Here is a 25,178-nt window from a genome sequence, read left to right as displayed (position 1 = left end):
GGTTAGGGTAATAACTGATGGTCAAGAACGGATTAATCCATTTTCAGTTATTTCTTATAGGAAAACTTGATTCAGTTCTTGAAATAATCGAATTTCGACGCTCCTTCTGGAACGAATTAGCGTCGAGAACCGAGGCTCTACTGTATTATGTATTATATAATAATGTCACATTACGTAACTAAAGTGAAAATATTGAATATTGCTGTTTGAAAAATTTTGCCATCTGCGAATAATTTTATAGGTACGTTTCACAGAGAAACCCGCGAATGAGCGAGTCCTCCTGCGAATAATTTTTAGATAGGTTCCAAAGAAAAATCCGCTAAAAAATGCTGTTCCTCCAACAGCCCTGGTATTAAAACACCTTTCTATTAACCAAATGAATTTGAGACTTTCATTTTATTGACCAAATGACTTTGAGAAATGTGTCTCTTTGGGTCAGCACCACACTTTGTTGCCTATACGACAGACTTCTTATTGACCACAATACTCTACTCAGTTTTCTATTATAGATTGAGAATAATTCAATCGGACTGTTCATTTGTCCTTAAAGATGGTTTGAGATAGAGAGTTAAACAGGTTTCAAGAAGACCTGTAGTCATATAAAACTTCAATTATTGTTTCAACAGCCTGTGCGAGGCTTGAATTGGGGACTTATGGATATACAGTAAGCTTGTTTAGTCTTTAGGACATTGTATATTGATTGTTACTGAGGAAAACATTAATGCCTGTATACTAATGTAAGCCTAGCATATTTCCTATATGTATACATATTTATAATGATAAATGTCTTTATATTGCAGATAATTAGTGATACACCAAATGCAGACTTGGTCAGAGGTCCCAGAGAAGTAAAGTTAAAGTATTTGATCATCAAGAAGGAAGTGTGTGTTTTGTTCTTGTTGAGAACGTGTTAGGATTGCTATCCATTTTATTTTTCAGTAAGTATTTAAAAGATTCTTTGCATTTCTGTGAACACTGTCGTTTATGTATGGTTTAAATTTTAACTCCTGAGGCTAGGAACATTCTAAGTTTAGGCTTAGCCACTTGGCATCAGAATTGAAACAAATCAAATTATTTACTCCCACAAGGAAATAAACCTTTGTCTGCTATATGGTAGTACAGGTACACACTGTGTACGACAGAAATCTGTTCCTATGGTTTGCTGTGGGTAGAAATCTGGCATAAGTCAGAATAATAAGTAACACTGGGTTGTTTCTACGCCAATACTAACCTTCATTATTTACATAAGGCTATTACTTGCAGCACGAGCTGGAAACGACCATTTTAACTTTTAAACAAGATAATGTAGTTAGCTACCAATGGTAATGGTGGGCGGGACTGTTGGTATATGCACCAACTTTGCTTTCAGCTGTTGTCAAGTGTAGACATCTCCTCTGCCCAACTAACTGTTTGACTTACCATCTTTTCCTTTTTGTGTGTGAATACTTTTGCTATGCGAGTGCAATGGTTACTTTGTGTATACTGATATAATGCAAACCCACAACTTATCCAAGCCTAGGGAGAGGAAGCCGTGTGTCATGAGGCGTTTGCCTGGCACCGACAAACCATGCATCGCTTCCTCTCCTCTCTTGAGGTAACTCCTCATACCCTCTGTTCTTAATAAGGAAAACGTGTAACCAATATAGCCCTTGTTCTGAATGTCATGTCTAGCAGTCAGAAGAATGGATGCAATTTGCCAGGGAAAGGGAAAAAGATAAGAGCTTTTCCTGGTGTTTTCGGACTGCCGAGGGCTCTCTCTGATTCCTTTCTGCCCTGGGCCAAACTGGCTTCTGTTGTTGCCACTCCTAAGGAAGCATCCTCCCACTACTTTGTCAGTAGAGAGTTGGTGAGGAGGGGGGGGACGATGATATCCAGAGAATGATTGCTTGCTAATGGCATACACGTGGTCTTTATTATATTAATCACAACTGCAATCCCAAATAAGTTAAATCAAGTAAAAAATTCAGCCATCCCCCCATAAGAATGAGATTTATTTTTCCCATCTGAGTCAGGTCCTTCCCAGCATCATATTTCATTTTGCCCTCTTAGGAGTATTTTGACTTTCAAGCCCTTAATGGAAAACCGGGAGGAGTACCCCCTTAAATCCCAGAGGATAAATGACTTGTCAAACAAACTTTTTCCAAAGGAACCGATTCCCTCAGAAAAAAAGTGTGATCCACACCTGCAAATTACTTTTCTAGTCATACCCCCTAACCTCTTCATGGATAAATAATACCTGTCTGGCTGTAGCTATTGGTAGCATAAGAATTCGCACCTTTCACTGACCAGACTTAAGGTTCCAGCCTTACCATCCGGTCAGTCCCTCGTTCCATCCTTTGACCCATTAGCGATGATCTGAGGCATGACCCTGTCAGCTTTTAACAATTGTCATCCTCTCTTTCTTAGAACACATGCACTCGTACCCCCCCCCCCCCCCTTCTAAAACTCATACTGGCTTAATTGCTGTTTTCAGGATTTCAGTCTCCAAGAGGAAGGACAAAGGGAGCTGCGCTATCACTTCTCTGGGAATTCAGGATTGCAGCAGGGCGCTGCCGGCTAAAACACCGGCACCCATGCGACTTCAGTTTGGGGGAGGGCGACTCCCCAAAACTCCAATACCCTTCTTTCTGGGTATAGATTTGCCCTACGAAGTGCATACCCTCGCAGTGTCGTATCATAGGAGGTCAAAGACATGAAGGAGCACCCGCGACGACTGATTCAGGGTTCAAGTTAGAAACTTTAGTGCAGTCTTACCTTCACATCGCCTATGAATTAGGCTCGCAACCACACTCAACCGAGTCCTGGACACGGCTAGCGTTCGTGTCAATCCTCGGCCAACTATGAGGAGGCCTGGTCACTGGATTGTGACGTAGGCAGCTTGAGGCCATGGCCGCACCTGTGCGCGACCTTCACCATGGTGATTGCTACTGTTTGTTTTCTATAAGGTCAACGAAATCCTATCGTTACATTCTTATTATCATTGTCTTTTTATTCTCCAATAACGTACTTATTGCTAATAGCATTTTGTCCATGAAATGTTTGAAGTTTTCCAATATTTCTGGTAATCAAGACAGGGAAAGGAAAATGGTTTATATTATGAAAGACATTTATTCAGTTAGAAAATGTACGTATAAAGAAAAAAAACTAATCACGTGTTATTACAGGAAGGAAAGTAATGAAAAATAATTAAGAACAATAATCTGATAAAAATAACATTAATCATGATAAAAATAACATTGTTGAAAAAATATATTAATGGGCATTGGAAGTTAAAATTTACAGCTGTTTTTTTTTCTTCACTTCTACCATGGGCCAACGAGTCATTTTATTTCCTAGAAATATTGTTCAATATTGAATTTGTTGATGCCCAAACAAGCATTTTTTTCTATCTTTTCTGTGCTATGACCTGCATCACATACATCAGTGGGAAATCCACTGTCATTGTCTGTAAGTGCTTTCATTGTCAATGCCAAAGCAATAATTCGCTTATTCATTGCCCCTAGAAAAATTTTCATTTTAGTTATTTTACTTAGAATTACAGAACTATATATGATAATATTCACAGTTATAGCACTTGGGCGTAATAGAGAACCTCTGCTGACAACATTTATATAATTATAAGTTTGGGAAGCTCTTCATCGCTCGAATGTGTCGTAAGCTCTTTGCAAAATGAACATTTTATTTTCTTGTCAACAGAGAAATGGCAGTAACCAGCTAAATAGACTAAAACTGGAATAACTTCTTCACATTTGTCAAAATCTTTCCGTTCGATATTCAAATCCAAGTCCCCTAAATCTACGTGCTCATTATAATTCTTCCCACTTAATTTCCTTAAATTCAGCTAAATTAACAGACTTGCCATTAAGAGGTAAATTGTATCTGAGAATCATCATTCTAGTTTTTTTCTCATTAAAAAACCTGACGTACTGATATGTTATAATTGCCACCCTAGAGCTGACGGTATTTATTAAATCGTTCTTCCAGATTATCAGTTTGGAATTTGCCCATGAGAATGTAATCCATTTTCAGTTATGAAATAGTCATTTGTAAGCTTTATAATTGCATGTGTTGTGCGTTTCAAAGCTGTAAACGTTTCTCGTGTCAAATTTTCCATAGCTCCCATACAACATCTTCAGGAAAAAAATGTAACTCACACACCTGCAATGAAATGAACTACATTTCAGCAGATGTTCTGTATGTTGCTAGTTTATATCTTGTTTGAAAACTGAAAGGTATTTTGTATTCAGACAAATATAGATAAAAGATATGAATATACAACAAACGAGACATATATCGCAGGGCATTTTCTTTCAAACATATAGAGTTGAATTCGAGTGTCCCTTATATATTATTAATTTCTTGCTGATATTTTTGTATAACCTCAAATACGAAATATCAACAAGAAATTAATAAATACAATGGTTATGGGAGTTCAAATCAGTATTTTTGAAAATCGAGGTACAAAAATGAGCCACTTACCCTGCTGTTCTTTGTTGGTGTATATCCTTCTTCTCTTTTAACCACGTGCAGCCACTTCCTTTTTAGATTTTCGTCCTAAGGGAAGGAAAATGCACAAGCTTTTGCATTCTTATCGTAATTCCCTTGACAACGAGGCACACAGCACTTGTCTGGCATTATAAAACAGTGCAGAAAGGAAATATAAATCGATAAAAAATTATGTAGTAACCCAGTCCGAGGTTAGTGGAATACTGATTCATCTCAGTGATGAGGCCTGGATGATCGCCTCACCTTGATGACGTAGGTAATCTTTTTAGGTTCAGTGGCCAGGCCTCCTCTATAGGTGGCCATGGTCAACCTCCACTTACAGTCATGTGTCATACAAGCAGTCTGCATTTCCACAGTGCCTACAGAGTGCTAGGCCTCCGCCCAGACCTCTCCCGCTCTTAGGAGATAAGGTAAGAAAACTCCAGTTGGTTGCCAGTATTCACCTCTTTTGTCTTGCACTCCGGTTTTCATCACTGCCAAATTCCCATTGTTCCAATTCCCAAACTCTTTAAGATTCCGGTTTTTAGTATTTATCCCTTGAATGGTGTGTTTTCTTGCTTGTTATATATAAATGCTCTCACCCCCATTGTGAAGTAATAAGTCGAGTAAATTTCCAGTTTTGATTAATCGTCAGTGTGAAACTGTTATTGCTGCCGTAGGCATTGCACAATCCCAAACTCGTGTCATTACTGAACATTGCAGAGACCCCTCTCCGGTCCTCCGTTGTGTTCCCTGCATTTGCAGACTCCAGCAGAACCACCTCAAGTCTAACCGCCAGGAAGATCACGGGGTGCCACCCCTGCACTGCCAAAGTTATAATCTTTCACGGTGGTGCTTTACCACTGGACAGTGTTAACCTTAAGCTACTCTAGTTCAAAATCGTACTGGTTTAATTGCTAATTGGCACTAGTGTTCTGTGCTCAGTTGTTTATCCGAGTATATATAATATTCTTATCTCTGACACATTCCATTATAAGACTACTCAAGGAGGGTTCCTTCCTCCCTTTCTGTTTATATCTGCCAATCTGCCCAGTCAGATTTTGTTAAACCTCACACATTTTAAAGTATAAATTTATGGAAGAGTGATTTCCCAGGATTTGTCATATAACAATGACCCAGTATGACTTTTTACCAGCAGTCTCCTTTTGCTTGGGGGTTGGGGCGGGGGGGATTTGTTCCGATACGTAATACAAACCCTCGGTCCTTTAACAATAGGAAGGTAACTAGCGGCAGCTGGGACGGTCGTAAGCTTCGAACAAGGGGAGAACGGTAGTTAACTGCTTGTCCGATCGTCCGCGCGCCCGCGCGCCCGAGAGGTGGAGAATCACTTTTGCTTTCGGCCGCGGGTGTGAAGGACGTGTTCGTCATCGCTCTCTGCCCGCTTCATCGTCGTATGCTTTGTTTATATTGTGTTTTCTACTAATGGTTTGTTTGACTTGAAAATGAAACTGTAAGTACACTGTTTTCATTTTCATTACTTAATTATGAATCAACATGGAGCTATCGCCGTAGATGCGGCGATTTCCGCTCTTTCCATGAAATTGACTTGAATTATGTCTCGGTGCCGAGGGCGGGCGCACTCGCGCCGAGTCATGCATTTTGGGCGAAAGTGTGTAATTGAAAGATGTAAGTACTCTTTTTCATTATATTTTTGCCCTGTGCGTTCGTTGCCGAGCGTGATTGCGCTCGGCACGAGCCTCTTATTTTGTATGAATAGAATGCAATGAAAGTGGATTCCGCATGCAATATTTCTTTCATTTTCATTTATTAATTGCATCAAATTTAATTTTGGATCAATTTCCGCTCTTACCCGGGAATTAATCCTTACGATTTATTTCTGTGAAAGTGAAAATCGCAAGTGCAGTATTCTGTTTTTTCATTTTCATATATATTTTTATGATAGCATCATATTATTATGGGATCAGTTTCCGCTCTTACCCGGGAATTAATCCTTACGATTTATTTCTGTGAAAGTGAAAATCGCAAGTGCAGTATTCTGTTTCATTTTCATATATATTTTATGATAGCATCATATTATTATGGATCAAGTTTCCGCTCTTACCCGGGAATTGATCTTTCCCCCTTTAAGTTCTATGAAGTGAATCGCAAGTGCAGTATTCTGCGTTTTCATTTTCCATAATTACTTTTCACTGCTGTGCGGGGTAGGGGAAGCGAAGGTCTGCCAGGAAGTCGTCGGAAAGCTCTCCCGCGACTCCCTTGGTATCCGATTCTTCGTCTTCTTTCCTGCCCCCCGCTCAGCTTCCTCGTTGTATTTTGTATTTGGGGTCTTCCTTGCGTTTCGGGGGTGGGGCATGTCTCCCCCCCCGTGCGTGAGGGAACCCCTCTTACTAACTCTGTCTGTGCTACCGCAGGTGCTACATCCGTGGGAGACACCTTGGACAGGTATGGGCCACTGCGGCTGCAGGGCGTGCCTAGCATCCACGATCTGCTGCAGCGTCTAGCGAGGTCTGGGGCGGGGACCTTGGAGCGGTCTCCACTACAACCTCCACGCCGCTTATGCTGCTTCCCCTCCCCCCGCTGGTCTACACTCCCCATGCTGTGTCGGTGACGCCGTCTGCCGCTACTAGGGCCGGTCGCCGCCGTACCGAGGAGGGGTATGCCGCCGCCGCCTGTGTTTTCTTCGTGTTGCCTGCCCCAGACTTCCGCTGTTCCAGCAGCTCGCCCCTGGACCGGCCGCCAGTACCCAGGTTCCCGCTGGCTGCCGATGATTCTACGAGGCGATGGCTGGGCCTGCTGTACCTGCCGCTGATGTGGTTCCCGCTACTGGCTTGGCTGTCCCTTCTGTGTTTACCGCTGCCGCTGTTCCTGTCGCTCCTGACTGGTTGCTGTTCCTGTTGCTCCTGGTTCCTGCGCCTGTCCATGCTGGTCCTGCCCATGGTGTGTCTTCCCCAGTCCCAGGTCCTTCCGGACAGGTACAGTCGGGTCATGTTGCTTTGGCAATAGGCCCGACTCGCCTGGATGGAGGACCTGACGACTGTCCTGCGTGAGCTGACGAAGAAGAGGAAGGTGTCATCTTCGTCTTCGTCTGCTGCTGCCTCTTCCCCTTTGACTTCTAAGGCCCATAAGCCGAAGAAGAAGAAGGCTGCCTCCCCCCGCTAAGAAGTCTCCTTCGGGAACTTCTAAGGGCCCGTCCCACCTCGGTGGGACGGGGGGCGGGGGGGTCCTTCTTTTGGCTGGTCCTCCTGCTCCTTCGGGGAAGCGGGGGGGCGCCCGTCTCCCCTTCCGTAAGGAAGAGATAGACGGGGACCAGAGAGTATCGGTTAGCACTGGTACTTCCTCGCCTGGTGCTAGCGGCGATGGCCGCTACACCAGGTTCCGGCTCGGTCTCTCATTCGCGGGAGATCCCGAGTGTACGCTCTCCCCTCGGGAGACCGTGCAGCCAAAGTTTCGGCGCCAGAGTTCGCTCGGCGCCAAGACCACGGCACGGAGCCAAAAGAAGCTGGCGAGAACCCGCTCAGGTGACTCTCGCCAGGCCAGCGGCCGCTCTCGCAGCGACCAGCTGGTAACCCGGGTTTTTTTTTTTTTCCCCCCTAAGAAGACTCCTTCGGGAACTTCGAAGGGCTCGTCTCACTCCGGTGTGACGGGGGGGGTTCTTCTGCTGGTCCTCCTGTTCCTTCGGGAACGGGGCCCGTCTCCTCTTCTGAGAAGAAGAAGAAGACGGGGACCAAGGGTGTGCTGGCTACCGCTGGTACACCCTCGCCTGGTCTTGGCAGCTCTGCTGCTAAGCCAGGTACCGGCTCGGTTTTCTCATCCGCGAGAGTTTCCGAGTGTACGGTCTCCTTCGGGTGACCGTGCAGCCAAAGTTAGACGCCTGAGTTTTCGCTCAGCATGAACCGAGGCATGGAGCAGAAGACTGTCGAGAGCCGCTCAGGGTGACATCTCGCCAGGCCAGCGGCCGCTCTCGTAGCGACCAGCCGGTACCCGCCCCTCGGGTGGATGACGGTCTCTGACCGGCCACGGGTTGAGGCTGGGAAGAGGTCCCAGGTCCCCTCGACCGACGGTACCAGCCTCGGCTGGTACCCAGCGGTTTGACGTGCCACGAGGACGGCTCACACGCCCTCTCACCGTGAAAGCGAGCTCTGCAGGTCACCTGACCGCCGCTCCCACAGGGACCGGGCGGATACGGTTAACCAGCAGCAGCTCGTCTGACGCACGGGGTGGGAACCGGTGGGTCGACGTGCTCAGTCGAGCCACTCGCCACAGGTGAGCGGCACGACGGCCACGGCCTGCAGATCGATCCCCACCGCGGGTTGGTGATCGGCTGCAGCCCCCACGTACGCTGGTCCTGCAGCGAGAGGGGGGGGGGGGAGCGTCAGGTCTGTCTCTCCACTACCTTCAACTTCCTCGGGGTACGCCGGGAAGAGCGAGGTAGCTAGGAGTGATCGTGAGAGGTGCGCCGCTCACGATCCCGTCACGACGCCGCACGTGCCACGTATGGTCTTAGGACCAGCCGGACGTACGCGCAAGTGATTGGAGGCGACCGTCAGGGGGGGTGGGGGGTGGGGGGGGGTAGCATCAGTTCTGTCTCTCCGATACCTTCAACTTCCTCGGCATACGCCGGGAAGAGTGAGGTATATAGGAGTGATCGTGAGAGATGCACCGCTCACGATCCAGTCACGACGCCGCACATGCCAGGTATGGTCTTAGGACCAGCCAGGACGTACGCGCAAGTGATTGGAGGTAACCGTCAGGGATCTGTTTTGCTGGTCCTTCTTCTGAAGGAGGCAGGGTCTTGGGAGCTGCTCTTGTTGGAGGGACTGGACGGTCCTACTCCTCAAGACGCTGTAACTTCCGAGATTCAGAGTAACTTTGCCCATTGGTTATTGCACTGATTCGTCAGCACAACGACCTGGGGAGAGGATCGCCGCTCCACGGCTCAAGTCGTTCTCGAGCCCGAGTAGGGAACCAGACTGACGGTGGGCTTGCCGCGATAAGAGCTTCTCGACTCGGTTCTGAACCAGGAGAGCCTCTCGTCCCCGGACGAGAAGGCTCGCTCAGGTTCTAGCCGGTCGGGCAAGCTACTTTCCCCTCCCTGTGCCGCGGACAGCGGCTTTTTTTTTGAGTATTGCAGCTCTTCTTCCCCCCCCCTTCCGTCCTCCTGAGAGGTTTCGATCTCGACGAGGACTGGAATGAGTAGAGGACGGTTTTGGCTCTCCTGTCAGGTGTCGATCAGCCCACGCAGACGAAGTTCACAGTGGTGGCAGATGCTTACCTACAGCACGAGTTCGGTGACTCCTCCTCGGGGGGGAGGGGGGTGGGAGGAAGGCCATCGCCGCAAGGTGATGGCTGCTCCTACTCTCGTCTCCAAATGCTAGTGCCGCTGGAAGGCGAGCATATCCTTTTCCTTCCCCATTCCCTCTCTCCTTACGGCTACGAGGGAAAGGGGTAGGATCCTACAGACTTCTCTGTAGGATCCCACGATTGGGGACTGCGCTACCTGGGGGACCTTCGGGTCCTACCTGACGTAACCCCGGTCGTGGAGGAGGGACCCTGCACCATCTCCGATTTCTACGGGAATCGATTGAGGACAACCAACCGATATTCGTTTAACGAATGCGGTGGGGGTTTTGCTGGGCGCTTAGAATTCTGCAGAATTTCTAGCACACATGGCGAGACCACTGTCCAAGGGAGTTAGACGAGTATTCCCGATAATTGTTACCACGATAATCGGGGATCTCGCCGAATGCTCGAATTCCTGGAGTTCTTAGCGTTGGAAGAAGACTGTCGCCGAAGGAAGATATCTCACAGTGGCGGCCAGCCCTGGATTAGAGAGAACGGACGGGAATATCCAGTTTGGCTTGAATTTTCGTCTTCGTTATTCTGTGCACCATTGAAGCTTTCCTTCGGGGAAGACTTCTCCTTCTCTCTCTTTCTTAGAGATCGAAGGCGGTCGATCTCCAATCTTATTTTGTTTTCTTGAAGGGAAAGAATTTAGGATGGAGATCGTTGTTCAGAATCCTACAAATATACTACGTATATTAACCTCGCGACATGATTCGGCTAAGCAGTTGAATGGTCTGAGGGGTAGGCGCATATGTATCTGGATTGCGACGTAGACGAGAAGTATTCTAATTGAACTGCAACTCGGGGTTGCCTGCAACCTCCCTGGAGTTTCCAGTTTCAATTTTATATACTTATGGTCACAACAACACCATTTAAGCTTTTATATTTACCGAAATTCGTTTCGCATAAATATAATTGCTCGAGCATATCTTTTTATGCTCGGTGGTTCTAGCCGAACGCATTCCTTCGTGGAAAGGATTACTTGGCAACTCAGGATGACGAGTCAGCAACAGCTACTGCGTATTGAATTGCCCGAGGCATTTCAGTACCAGCTGCCGCTTCGAGATGCACGGTTGGCTATGTCTTTCTCACCTGCTTTGATTGAATACCAACCGTATCTCTGCCCAACAATCACGGACTTAAGTCTCTGATTAACGGGGATTCTCGCATACATGAATGACCATCTACTGCTGTGACACTAGTATTCATCGTCTTCGGTATTGCGAGAATTTTAAACATAGATATCTCTTCAACTCTCATCTTTCTGTTTACCGCACGGTAACAGAATTCTGTAATAGTTCTCTTGCTGCATCGTATCGCAATAATGCGAATGATTTTTGCGGAATCTGAAGTTTGTCCTCAAAATATCTCTTATTCGGAGGTGTGCAATTGTTCATTGTTCACCCCCCGGATTAGCAGATGTATTGAAAGACATCGCCTACTCCCACACCTGCCAGCTCTACTTCCAAACGTTCAGCCCATGAGAAGCAGTTCTTCAGGCGGCTCTCCCCTGTGTTGTCATTACTGAAGAACGCCCCGCTTTCATTGCACACCGGACAGCAATGAAATGGCGGTTAGCGTTTTCAGTCATTTGTAAGCACAGGTTCAGAATCTTGAGATTCCTTCTCTCGATTCAGCTGGAAGACGTAGGTTACATTCATTACCTACCTTCGTCTTCAACGTCACATAGTGTTGTTTCTCCTTAAGCTGAGATTCAACGTCTATGAGATTTTCTTGCCATCAGGGACCTCGGTCTTTTGAAGGCAATTGACTTTCGCCTTTTGAGTTTATGCATTAAGAGAATCATCACCGCGCCGTCCGGCATCGTGACTAACCAAATATATTATTTGTTTGGTCTCTCAGCATAACTCTTTAAAGGGCGAAGGTCACGTGACTTACCCGGATGCTTGGACAACTTGCCGATTCCGAAACAGTCAGTCGGCAGCTGTCAGAGCACCCGAGTCAGTTACGAACTACGCTGTGGACTTAGTTCGGTTGTTCCAGAGCAATCATTACTTCGTCTTAATAGCTTATCAGTATGAGTACTGTACATAACCAAAGTCGAGAAGAGGGATAGGTCATACGACTATTCCCTTCTTTTCGTCTTAGGTAACTGCATGACTTTTCTTGCAAAGTCAAGCACAAGGGGATGGGGATTTGTGACGCTCGATTACGTACCGATCTTCATAGCGAAGACTCAGAACCCTTTGGTCACTGACAATTGGTTCGAGTCCTTCACAATACCCTCCCTAATGGACTTCACCGCCTCCGATACGAAGGCTATGCTGCTTTGTCCTGTGAAGGCGCGACGGAGCTGTCTGAAGAAACTCGACACCCAGGATGAGTGTGGACGCCTCTTCATCATTCTCTCGCGTTCCGCAAGAACTTCTCCGTGGCGCAGCAGGTAGTGAAGGCAGGGGCCTGGTCCAACCAGACCGCATGCACCTCCTACCTACCTTCGGGATATTGCCCACAGTTTCCTTGGATCTTTTTCCTTGGGAAACCGTGGTGGTTGCTCAACACGTGTAGTTTAACCCAGACCCTCGCAGGCTGAACAGCATCGAGTCCTGGTGTGACCGTAAGAATGGATGAGTGAATGAGTGTGAGACTGGCTCCTCTTCCCATCTTTTTCTCTCCTTTACCTCTGGGTAGAGGGACACGGTCGTCACCCTGCTGGGTAAGGACGAGATGCAGGTGAGCTACTCAATAGAGCACCATCCTATCCCTTTCAGTAGGGATAGGAGTAAATATCCACCACTTCCTCCAACAAGGGGGAGGAAGTGGATGCCAACTTGAGACAAACCCATCATTTTATGATTGTCTCTTGCAAACAGGAACAAGTTCTTGCTTGCTGGTACGAAGAGATACGCTTGCCTCTCTCTTAGTACTTGGCCCAGAGGTCTGACCATTGATCCTGCGGTGCACACCCCGATCAATCGGACAGAGGTTTGGATCCCTCCCTTGCTCTTACGACCAGGGAGGCACTCCAGGGTTGGACGAACACCAGTCTGTTCACCAAAAAGACTCAGATTCCTCCCACCAATAAGTGAGTCTTCCTATTGTTAAAGGACCGAGGGTTTGTATTACGTATCGGAACAAATGACAATTTGTCGAAAATTGCATTTTTCCTAACTATACAAACCTGAGGTCCTTTACATATAGTCCCACCTCATGTCACCCCTCACTCTGCAACTTTTTGCATGGGCCTAAAGCAAAAGTGATTCTTCACCTCTCGGGCGCGCGCACGATCGGACAAGCAGTTAACTACCGTTCTCCCCTTGTTCGAAGCTTACGACCGTCCCAGCTGCCGCTAGTTACCTTCCTATTGTTAAAGGACCTCAGGTTTGTATAGTTAGGAAGAATGCAATTTTCGACAAATTGTCATTTTTCCTCGGAGCAAAGGGAGAGTGTCCCTCTTAACCCAGAATGTCTTGCAGGCGTGGTGGAGCCCAAGGGGCTCAGTGAGTTATAGCTCTCCCTAGGTCTCCTGGGGAGCCTTCCTTGGAGGGCTTAATCTCACACTTGAGGGCCACAAGTGCCCCTCCAGTGGCCTCTTATTCCATGACCGTAACCACAATCACGATATCTACGGGATATAGGACCACCACTACAATGTTGGTTCTTACAATCCTGCCTCCTATATCGTGCCCCCAAGTGCATACCCAACTTCCCTTGGGAGGGGGGGGGGGATGTCCTCAAATCCATGTTCAAAGAGGCCTGTCATAACCATAAGAAGAGGTTGAAAAGGAATAGTTACAAAGTATCTTCATCATCATCGTCGTTTCCATTGTGTGCCTATGCCTCCACCCCTTCTTATAATGCTAGCAAGCCAAGGAAGAAGAAATTCCTCGTCCCCTTCCAGCCATAAGAAGGCCTGTAGGGCTTCTAACGGTCGGCCTTCTTCCACGGAAAAGGTTAAGGGATCTGTCGTTTGCTCTTGTGATCAGTCTAGGGGGCGTGGGGACCATTGCACGGGGTTCTATGGATCCCTGTGTCATGGGAGCAACATGTGCATGGGTTCCACAGACCCCCATGTCTCCAAAACTGGTCACGGGAAGTCATGTACCCAGGCTGGCAAAGGTATTCTTCTACCGCTGCACTGGGTTCTGCTGACCCCCATGGCATTGGTACTGGTCACAGAAAGTTGCCTTCCAGAACTGGCAAGGGTCCTTCTACCACTGCACGGGATACCCGTGGCTCTGGCACTCTCCCTGGGACAGCCCCCATCCACATCCGCAAGAATGGAACTGCTCCTCTACCTATACAGCCATCGTTATTGCAGGTTAACAACAGCCCAAAGCCTTTCTCACACATTGGGGCTTTGGCAGGTCCATGAAAGGTGCTAGTCATCTTTCACCTGTCCCTTCCAGCTCCTCGGGATTTTCTAGGAACCTGGAGCAGGACAGGCCTAGGGCTCAGTACCAGGAATATTCATGCTTCGATCCCAGCCCAACCACGGAAGCATATGCATTAGGTATGGTCCTCGGTCACACTAGTCATACGCTTTAGTAGAGTGATCACCAGAGGACTGGTGAGCGTCTCTCTCCTGCAGAGGGAGTGATCTTGGAAGACTGTGACCTGGAAGGCCTCGAGAGCTCTACTGTGTATCCAAAGACTTGGATACCTCTGAATTGCAGATTTTTTTTTTAGAGATCATCCAATATGATACAGCAGTTTAACGATCTCGAGGAAGACCGTGCCTTTTCCCATGGACTGTTCATAACCATCAAAGCTTTTGGAGAACCCAAAATGAACCCAAAGTCTCGACGGGCTTGCCATAGTCGCCTCTTGTGGAAGGGGTCTTAGACCAGGTGAATTCGCTTGTGTATGAGCAGGACAATTCACTTAGGTTTAGCTGATCATGCAAGACACTTAATCATCGTCTCCATCAAAGGGATACTTCAATACCTTGGAGAGTCCTTTGCTGACCAAACAGGTTAACCCGGACCTGGTTCACATGTGTCCGGGTCCATCACTGGACAGCGTCCATGCAGAGGGAGTTATCCTTTTCACAGCAGGAGTCAATAGCTATGGAATCGACTGCCATAGCATCATTCCAGATGGTCTCCTGAATAGATTTTTGGTCTCTGTAATGGCCAAGATCACTTCTTTCTCTTTGGGTTCTTGTAATTTTGAGGAGGAATCCACTTTAGGGGTTTGATATCTGGAGGCAGAGCCATCACCTTCTTAGCCCACCAGACAGCTAACCTGTTGGCAAACTTGGTGCTCAGGAAGAAAGATGCTGTGTCAATTCAGGTCACCAGGTTTGTTGATTCTGATTCGGCATTGGCACTCAGGAACAGACTGGTACTGGGTTCCTCATCCCTCTTCCTTAGAGGAGAAGTGGATGCCATGGTGGACTCCTCATCCGTCCTCCTTAGAGGAGAAGTGGATGCCATGGTGGACAAGCAAAGGATCAGAAGTACCGATCTGTTCATTTAAGAAGCAGTGGCCAAGAGTTTGACACTGCAGTCTGACCCTTCCTCTTCTGGCTCTGGCAAGTCCCAGGCTTCCAAGGCCCCTGCTCCCAAGAACACCCAGTCTTCCTCTGCCCTTGCTAGGAAGGGTGCAAAGCAGTGCTCTGTTCAGCTCCCTGCCCTAGGAAAGGGGCCTAGGGTAAGAAGGAAGAAGGATGACTAGGTGTGGCATTCCTCCCCACCTGCTGCCATTGATGGGGTGAATACCTGTTGAGCTGTTGGAAAACATAGCAGTGATATGGAGCAGAAACCTTTAAGTTCCCGTCACCCCTCACCAGTGTTCTGGTCTGCTCCCAGACATACATTCCAGGCTTGCCAATGAACCTCAACCTGTGGGAAGAAGTGAAGGTGATGCTGAAGAAGACACTTTAGAAGTTGTGACAGAGTGGTCTGCTGGGGTTTTACAGACGTCTTTTTATCCTAGAGAAGACGACGGGTGGCTGGAGACCAGTCATGGATCTTTCTCCCCTGAACCGATTCATTCACCCAACTTGGTTCAAGATGGAAATGATATGGTCGATCCTTGGCGCCATCAGGGAGTCTTGACATCATGCTTTTGGAAGACTTAAGGATGCACATTTTTTAATACCCATCCACCAGTCCTCTCATTAGTACCAAAGATTAACCTCAGTTCTGAGCAGTGGCTCCTGAACAGACTGACTTCTTGATGTTAGTCACTACCTGGTAGTGCAGATCAATATCAAGAAGTCTGATCTCCCACCCAAGCAGAGGGTACAGCATTTGGTTATGCTGATAGATTTGGCAACAGCTGGAGTCTACCCCTCAGACTCGCATATCAGCAAGTTCAGAGAGGCAATGCAGATACATATTCCTGTCTAGACCGGAACAACCAGCTCGACAATGATGATTCATTCTTGGAGAAGTTGGTCTCTCATGGATGGCTTCACCTTTGTTTCCTTCAATGGAGAGTGAAGGGGTTTTGGTCTCTGGCAAGAGCCCCGGTTCTTCCCGATCCCTCTCGCGTAGGAAGGAAGGACTTAACCTAGTGGTAGGATGACTCACTAGGAAGAGTTGCTGGTTTTAGGTGTGTGAACCTGGAAGGATAGACATCTCCACATGAATATTCTGAAACTCAAGGTTGCATTTTAGCTCTACAGGAGTTTCAGGATCACGTGATGGGCACGCCATGGTGCTGATGAACGACAATTCCATGGTAGGGGCATATGTCAATTGTGTAGGGGAAAACTGGTTTTCCTTCAGCTCCACATGTTGGCAGTGCAAGTGCAGGAGTAGACGGAAGCGCAGTCAGTAGAGCTTTGAACCAATTACATTCCAGGGAAACGGAATGTAGTGGCAAACAATCTCAGTCGCCAGGGTCAGGTGGTAGAGACATGGTCCATACACCCAGACATTGTGGAAAGATTTTCTGATATTGGGGACCTCCCAACGATAGCTTTCTTTGCAACCCAGCACAACTGAAGCTGCCAGTGTTCTGTTCTATTGTTTCCAGAATCATGGGCAGTTATAGAAAAATGTCTCCCAACACTCTTGGGACAATCTTCAGGTCTAGATCTTTCCTCCGTTTTGTCTGATTCATTAGATGATCAACAGGGTCGTGATCACCCCGAATCTCAGAATGACCCTGATGGCTTCCAAGTTGCCACATGCTGAGTGATATGCAGACCTGCTAGCTCTACTTTCCAAAGTAACAAAAGAGATTTACTGTTGGCACAACCTGCTATGCCCACTGCACGTAGGAAGGTATTACCAGGCTGTGGAAGGGCTGTCACTTTGTTGCGGGATCACAAGCTTAGAAAAAACAAGTAAACTCCCCACAGTTACGTTAATCGTACCAGCTGACAAAATTTCCCACACTCACACTTTCCCCTTTACGTTACCTTTAACCTGCAGGACAATTGGTTCAATGAAATACCAAACACACAAAACACAAACAGGTACTCACCTCTGGCTTCTGATACTCAGGGCTAGCTGTGCTGTCCACCGGATATAGGCTATAGGCTAGCCGACACACAACCACCGTCGACAACCAAACACAACCCAACCAACTGAGACCCACAACCCCACAACAACCCAATAACCCAAGAAATCACTACAGACGAACACCAACAGCCCGAAAGAACACGACAACCACACGACTTACAGAAGCACAACAACCCGCCAAAACCAACACTGCCCCAACCACCACTCACATACACCGAAAATGCACCACCAACCTCCTTAACCTCACCACAACCAGACAGACACACGCACAACAACTTCACAACCCCAAAATCTATCAAATAACACCAAAACAACTAACCACCAAAGGATAACTGCTGTCAAAACCAACTCTGACTTCACCAGACGCCTCACTCCTTACGACTCTCGTAACAGACTTCCACTGACAAACTACAGAGCGCCACAACAGACATGCTTCTGACCGCCATTTAACCACTCCCATTCATTCTTCCACCAATCTCTCTCTCTCTCTCTCTCTCTCTCTCTCTCTCTCTCTCTCTCTCTCTCTCTCTCTCTCTCTCTCTCTCTCTCTCTCTCAACCTTTGGAGACGTCAAATATAAACTATCATTACTCCTCCATAACTTTACACCTGGAGACTATCCAGCATCTCTTGCGAGCGAGAGTTTTTTTCTAGCCACAAGACAACTGAGATATCTGGGTACCTTTATATCCTCTGCAGCTGGATACCAGGGGAAATGGACCTTTTCCTGTGGTTGGTGTTGTTTACAGGGTCTGTCTCTGGTAGGAGCTACTCTTCAGCAGGTAAAGGACTTTTTCACCTGACATCAACAGAGAGTCGGTGAGCTTCATGAGATTTCCTTCAAGGGGATAGAGATCTGTCACTTTAGTTTGTCCCAGAGCTCCTAGCAAAGACTCTGAATCCGTCAGTTTCTAACACTAGATTCAAATCCCCTTCGATCACTTTCCTAAAGAACTTTGTTGGTCATGATCAGGACAAGATACTACTGTGTCCAGTCAGAGTGCTGCAGTACTTTCTTATGAGGACTCGACATCACAAGCCTGAGTGTTGATGACTCCTCATAAGTGGTGGCTCGACCAAGAAGTGTTCAAGACCACGTTTTTTTTTTTTTTTTTTTTTTTTTTTTTCTGGCTTCGAGATAAGCAAGCAAGCATACTCTATCTGATAAGTTAGATGGGAAAATTCTTAGAAAGACCTCAAAGGTTAGGGACTTTGGCTTGTCCCAAACACTCCTGAAGAACCTGTTGGTTCTACATGGATTAAGGTCGAGTGCGGTCTTGACAATCTACGTTCACGTCCCTCTACCTTCAGGACATTGCCCACAGGTCCTTGGACACAATTTCCTTGGTTCCTGTGTTGGCTGCTCATCAATTTGTGTGGCTCCCCTGGCTTCCCTAGAGAGACAGATAGCATCTCGCCTAAGGTGCATGGTCGCGAAGAAAGAATGTGAGTGAGTGACTGCTCTTGTCCCTTTTCTCTTAAACCTTTCCTCTCTCATAATGGAGAGGTGAGTGATGTACTGACACATAATGCACTGGCGTGGCATGCAGGTGGCCCTGCATAATGAGTATCCTTTCTATAAGCTAGAGTAGATTATTAGATGCAAGTCCTCCCCCTCTCTCTAGCGAGGGGAGAGAGGAGCTGATAATAAAATAAACCTGTAGGTTGTTTTTAGCCTTTTACTGTCTCCAACACTTGGGGTTCATCCAAGCCATTTTTAAAGTTATGACAAACTCATTAATTTAAAAGGCCCAGAAGCCTGGCAGCTGAACATTCCAAATGTTCAACAGATCAGAGGCAAGGGACTCCTTTCTATGCTCTTTGAGACCAAGTGAGCAGAACTACCAGTCGGTTCAGAGGTTTACCCAGAATCCACCCACCAAAGGGTATGTGTCCTGTGTAAAGACTGAAGGTTTGTATTTGTGTAAGAACAAACGTCAAATTGTTAAAGTAATTTGTATGTTTATATAAGTAATTTACCGGGAATTACATGGCTAATAGTTTCAACTCGTATGGCAGCTTAAATTCAAATTCTGCGATATTGCTTCTGATATTCACTGGTGGTGACTAGTCCCACCCACTAATGAGTGTGTCAGGAACGCCTAGCAGACAACCTCATTCTGTTTCTGGCGTACCAGATGTAAACATTGGGTATTTGCAGAATCTTTGTTTATTATTTGTGGGTTAATTAACTGGATTTCGATGAAATATGCCTATTCAAGCCAAAAATCAAGTAGCCTCCAAGCTGAAAGCTTTTGGGATGAGTTTTTTCTTGTTTTGTTGATAAGTTGATTCAGGTTCATCAATAATTTGCAGTTAAGATTAACTGCTTCTTATCACACTTTCCTTTCCAGAATTGTTTGAAGTGTAAAGGTACTATGTAGCAGGACAGAATTTATCTGTAATGGGCTTCAACGAGATGAGACCTTCTCGACAGCCGAGAACCGTGCCTGAATGCCAGTTCTGATTCCGATACTTGCTTCGGCAGTACACATGTTGAATTTGGAGGAAAGATTAGCATAACCCCTACACTAGGATGACAATGCAAACCATGAAATGTTCCACCTTTCTTAGTGCTTGCTCTTGCTCCAAGCACCCAGGAGCCCCTGCCAGTTCCTGAGCTACTAGCTCGCCTGGCACCATCTGTAGCCTGGTGCTGTCTCATGCTCCAAGCACCCAGAAGCACCCACCCTCCCAAGCTACTAGCTTGCGTGGCGTCATCAATCACTTCTGAAATTCAGGTTATGGAACAACTGCTGCCAGCTCATGTTTTGAATGCCCAGAAGCACCCACCAGCTCCCATGCTGCTAACTCTGAGGACACAGCACCTGGTGCCATCTCTCATGCATTTTTTTTTCTACTACTAACTTTAATTTTTTATCCATTTGCTCCTGCACCTAGCTCCCTCACTTCCTTCCTGTGCCATTGCCAGTCTTGTGTTTGGGTTAACAGATGTCAACCTTGTAATAGTGAAGTGTTGTGCAGTGGAGGAGGTGGCTACTCGTCCCTTGATGCTCCTAGATAAAGGTTCCAGTCATACTCTCCTAAACCTGGGAGGAGCATGCTTGAAGTCCAAGGGATATTGGGGGTTAACACGCATATAGTCGGTCCCTCACTCGATCCTGTTGTTGGTCCCAGGTATCAACAGACAGCCACTGAAAAGGCATCTTACTGGATGTGTTGCTGAGGAGGTGGCCATGCAGCCCTATAGGATCTCCGAAACCCGGTTCTAGGACAGAATCCCCCCAAGAACATAATCCCCTTGGACAAAAAAATCCCCCTGGACAAAATCCTGCAGGACAAAATCCCCCAGGATAAATTTAAAGTCATGAAAATGTAAGCAACCAATAATATTGTTTTATTTTCATACAATCAACTTACCTGTCAAGATATATACATAGCTAAGACTCCGTCGTCCCCGACAGAAATTCAAATTTCGCGGCACACGCTGCAGGTAGGTCAGGTGATCTACCGTCCTGCCCTGGGTGGCAGGATTAGGAACCATTCCCGTTTTCTATTCATATTTTTTCTGTCGCTTGGAATGTAAACAACGTTTGCAGTTCCTCCTGACTTGATTTTTGGATTTCATCGCCATCGATCTTCTGGGCTATCTTTGCAGGGAAGTACTGGATCTTTGGTTCGGCATACGCATATTAATTTGTTTTTATAACTTTGGCTTCGAAAATTTCGAAGAATTGTTTACGTGTAACTACCGAACTTTTCGGTAGACACTCACATAGTTTGCAAGAAGGAAAATTTTAATATTTATTCATAATAACGTGTAGTAAATGTTAGAATTGATTGAGCTAACTTCCTTCTTGAAGATGTAAGGAAAGAATAGTTACGCTTCCTTTAGAAGTTTATATAGCTCTCGTACTAACGAGCAGTTAGAGCATTAACATTACTAGTAGTGTGGTATCCTCATCTCCTTCTTACTTCACAGAATCTTCAAATTCATATTGCAATTTGAAGACAAAGGAATGTAGCTCAAAATACGAGCTATTGAAAGGTAAGAAGTGATTTTAGTGTTAGTGCAGTGGAGGGTGCGTTCTGTTCGGCTGTTTCGCTCCCAGGCCTAGACCTCTTCCAAGCTCACATACCCAGAGGAGAAGGAAAGTCGAAAGCCTTACGGAGGTTATGGAGAATCCCCCACCGATCAGGCGTCCCCTCGGCAGGATCTGTAGAACGTCCCAGACTGCCAAGTTCGCCATTGAAAGGCGTCCTAATTAGTAGAGGGTGCGTTCAATCGGCTCTGTCTCGCTCTCAGGCCTAGACCTCTTCCAAACTCACAAGCCCAGAGGAGAAGGAAAGTCGAAAGCCTTACGGAGGTTATGGAGAATCCCCACCGATCGGGCGTTCCCTCGGCAGGATCTGTAAAACGTCCCAGACTGCCAGGGATAGCCATTGCAAAGGCAGCCTTTAAAAAGTGCGTCTGTTCTTCTTCCGTTTCTTCATCTTACATCCGAAAAGACGAAGAATGTACATGTTAGAAGTTCGGACGATCTGGCTCGTTCTCTGAATAAGAGAACACTGACTCACTGAGCGAGAGGCTGAGAGCCAGCCAGCAAGCTAGCGCGAGTCACGTTTCCAACAGCCAGCAGCGAGCCGCGTTCCAACAGACTAGCGCGAGCCGCGTTCCAACAGACTAGCGCGAGCCTCGTTCATACAGATAAACGCGAGCCGCGTTCCAGCAACTGAGTGCGAGCCGCGTTCCAGAACTTTTTCTTGGCGCAAGGCGCCTTCAAAGAGAAAACAGACGGCTTAACTAAGGAGCCTTATAGTAGAGTGGCAATCAGAAGGATGCTTCCATTGAACGTTTTCTGGCAAGAGGCTCGTATAACAAGACTAGAGGCGCTCGGATCTATTAGGGCGCACGGGACCTTCCACGCAAGCGGAACGTTCCAGGAGCGAGTCTCCTTTCTAGCGTGCGGAACATTCCAGGCGCGCGGAACTATCCAGACGCCAGGCGCTAGGCGCAAGGATCCAGACGCCAGGCGTCAGAAGATTCCAAAAATCTTCATTTGAGAGAGAGGTCAGTCGCGAGACTCCTCTTTGAATTTTTAACTTGAGCAACTTTCCCCTGGCAAATGTGCAAGATGTCGCACAGGCGGCCGTTGCTTTTGTCAGAAGGATTCTGATACTAAGAGAAGCCCCTTTTCATTATTCAGAAGACTCCTTTGTTAGGCAGTTCCTCTCAATGCGGACTCTCTCCTTCATCCATGCTCTCCTCGTTTTGAGGAGGCAAGAGCTTTGGGAGTTTTTCTTAATAAGACTCATCGACGTTTGGGTATGATGGCGGATAGAAAATATCTACTTCCTTTCCGTAAACCCTAGTGATGAACAGGAATTCTGTCTCTTCCGCGATTTATGAATAAATCACGAAGATTTAAAGAGTTCCTTGATTAACTTCGTTCCTTAAGGATATATATATACTCTTTCTATCGTTCTATTAACGAAAAGAACGAAGATAGTAGAAGGTAGTAGAGTTTTCTGCGTTTGAGAATACGATACGGTCAAATCATAAACACATAACCGTAGTTACTTCTTTTCTGTGCAACTCATTACCAGTATCCTTCTACGTCTTTCCTAGGAAGGACTACGCTTAAAGGGATTGTTAAGACAACACCTACTTAGCTTCTAGATTTATCGAAGTCTTGTTTCGCTTAAATATGCTTTAATAAGAACTTCCTGAAGTTCGATAATATTTTATAAAATTCCTTTATTAATTGGAGTAGCTGGCAACTCTGGAAGAGTAAGCGGGGACTGCTTTCGCTGAGAGCCTGAGACCAACGCAGACGCCTACGCGGCCAGTTACTGTCAGTACCATGTAGGTGTCAGTCATGAGCGGTCGGGCGTATCTCTCTCTCCTGCTGGATGGAATAACTATCCGTATCTCTCCCCTACAATCGCGGTCTTAACCTCGGATTGAGGGGATAGTTAAGCTAACATAAATAAAATATTGTATGCCTTTTGCTAAGAAGCTTTCAATAAGAGAGATAGTACAACCTTTCAATGCTGTTTACCGTAGGTAACATTATTAAAGGATTCTATCGCAGCAGAACATTGTATTATGTAATGCTCTCAGGCTTACGAAAGCATAGCTTATTAGAGTACCTGCTCAGAAGAAGAGGATGAGTCTGATGGGAAACATTCTCTTTGGGGCAGAACTTGTTTCCCTGAATGGACTATACTACGTATATAAAGCTTTTTCCTACTAAGAACGGAATTAACATGTGAAAGGATGTCGGGTACCATAAAGGCACAGGTGTTCTGGCACATAACATAAAAAGAATTAGAAGAAAGCGCCAGTCTGGCGCGTAGTACCAACCTGGCGCAATGCTCCAGAAGCGCCAGCCTGGCGCAGTGAGCCAAGAGCACCATCCAAGATTTTCTCGTTTTAGCGAGTTATTAACCTAAGAGTCCAGTAGCCTATCGGACACCAAGCTCGGTAACGGCAAGATTCGTTCCTGATTTCGTTACCCATTTAATCACTTAAGCCATTTCCACGACTCTCATATCGCATAGAGCATCGAGAATCTCTTTTTTTTCGCTCCTATTCGCGTTAACAAAGAGATCCTTCTCGATCGACGATAATAACTGTTAACATGTTTAACATTTATTGGAAAGAGTTGTGAGAACCTGCGGAAAAGTCTTCTCATAGCAAGAAGTCTCGTCCTCTCTCCCCTGTGAAGCGAGAGGCGTCATGCAGACGTGAAGCTTCCAAACATATCGCAGAGGCTTTCGGTTTCGAGAGCGAGATCGGGAGAATCTTACGGAAGACACGTAATGCCAGAGAGACGTGAGACGTCGTCAAGATATGAATCGTCATTTAAAGCTGCTTTTAGACGCGAGGCTCACCAAAATTTTGGCGCCAGTTAGGACGCCTTTTGAGAGCGAAGCGTCTTCCAGGCGCGAGGCGTCATCCAGACGTCAGCAGCCACACAAACGGGAGGCGTCAGCCAGGACGCTTGGCGGACTAGAAGCGTCATCCAAGCGGGAAGCGTCATCCATTTATGGAGAGAAGTCTGGGCTGTTGGCGCCTTCCAGGACTATTAAAGCGGGAAGAGGAAGGAATATCATTCCCTTAGCCCCTCTCCTATTAGGAGTTTGTCTCCTCCAGAGGAAAGACGTACTGAATTAGCAGTGGAGACTCATCTAGACCCCGAGTTAGAAGTAAACTCGGAGGAGGAGTATCAAGGAAGAGAATGACTGTCGAACTATAATGTTTTGACAGCCTTGCTTCTAGAGGAGTATGGAGACGACTTGACTCCTGCCTCTCCTTCTCCGCGCTCTCTTTTCTCGAGTGCAAAGACGAAGAAATCTTCGTTTTTTCTTAGAATGAAGCCCGCCATTTCGATGAAGAGGGCTCTTCAGTCTTTAGACTCTTGGATGAAGTTGAAGAAGGAGTTAGTTAGAACGGTCTTCTGGCATGCCTCCAGCGAGACTAGCTGGTTAAAAGAGGCATTTGATATCAGACGGGAGAGAATATGGGTATTTCTCTTCCGTCTACGTCAGAAGCGGACTTTTCTACCTTAGTTGACGCTTCACGTAGACAAGGTTTGAACTCTGCCCGTATAACTTGGGGCATTTCAGAACTGGACCATCTCCTCAAGGGACTCTTTCATGTATTGGAAGTTTTCAACTTCTTAGATTGGTCCTTGGGGTGATGTCCAAGAAAGCCCATGATTCTGAAGGACTCGAACCAGAAGTCCTTCTGTGTATTTTGTCTTGTATAGGACAAAGCGGTTCAGGATGGCTCGGTTGAGATCTCCTCTTTGTTTGGAGCAGGTCTTCTTAAAAAGAGGACAGTATATAGTGTCTTTTTAACCAAAGCGGTCTCCCACGCTCAGAGGGCAGCGCTTCTGTACTCGCCTTTGTCTGACTTTTTGTTCCCTTCTCAGTTAGTGAAGGACATTTCTCGTTCATTAAC

At 46.6% G+C, this 25,178-nt stretch overlaps 1 protein-coding gene and 1 pseudogene across 3 annotated transcripts in view; both read left to right on the top strand.

Annotated features, from left to right (window-relative positions):
- Positions 1-804: 804 nt before the first annotated feature.
- LOC135204664 (gastrula zinc finger protein XlCGF17.1-like) overlaps positions 805-25,178 on the top strand; it is a 70,983-nt gene continuing 46,609 nt past the window's right edge. For all 3 annotated transcript variants that reach the window (XR_010312279.1, XM_064234815.1, XM_064234816.1), the window contains exon 1: positions 805-938. The gene's annotated coding sequence lies outside the window, so the exon portion shown is untranslated. The remainder of the gene's footprint in view (positions 939-25,178) is intronic.
- LOC135204917 (U6 spliceosomal RNA) lies at positions 19,721-19,819 on the top strand (annotated as a pseudogene).

This window comes from Macrobrachium nipponense, chromosome 47 (assembly GCF_015104395.2).
Source record: "Macrobrachium nipponense isolate FS-2020 chromosome 47, ASM1510439v2, whole genome shotgun sequence".
NCBI classification, from domain to species: domain Eukaryota; kingdom Metazoa; phylum Arthropoda; class Malacostraca; order Decapoda; family Palaemonidae; genus Macrobrachium; species Macrobrachium nipponense.
Note: the sequence above shows the minus strand (reverse complement) of the source record. Positions and strands in the feature narration are given on the sequence as shown.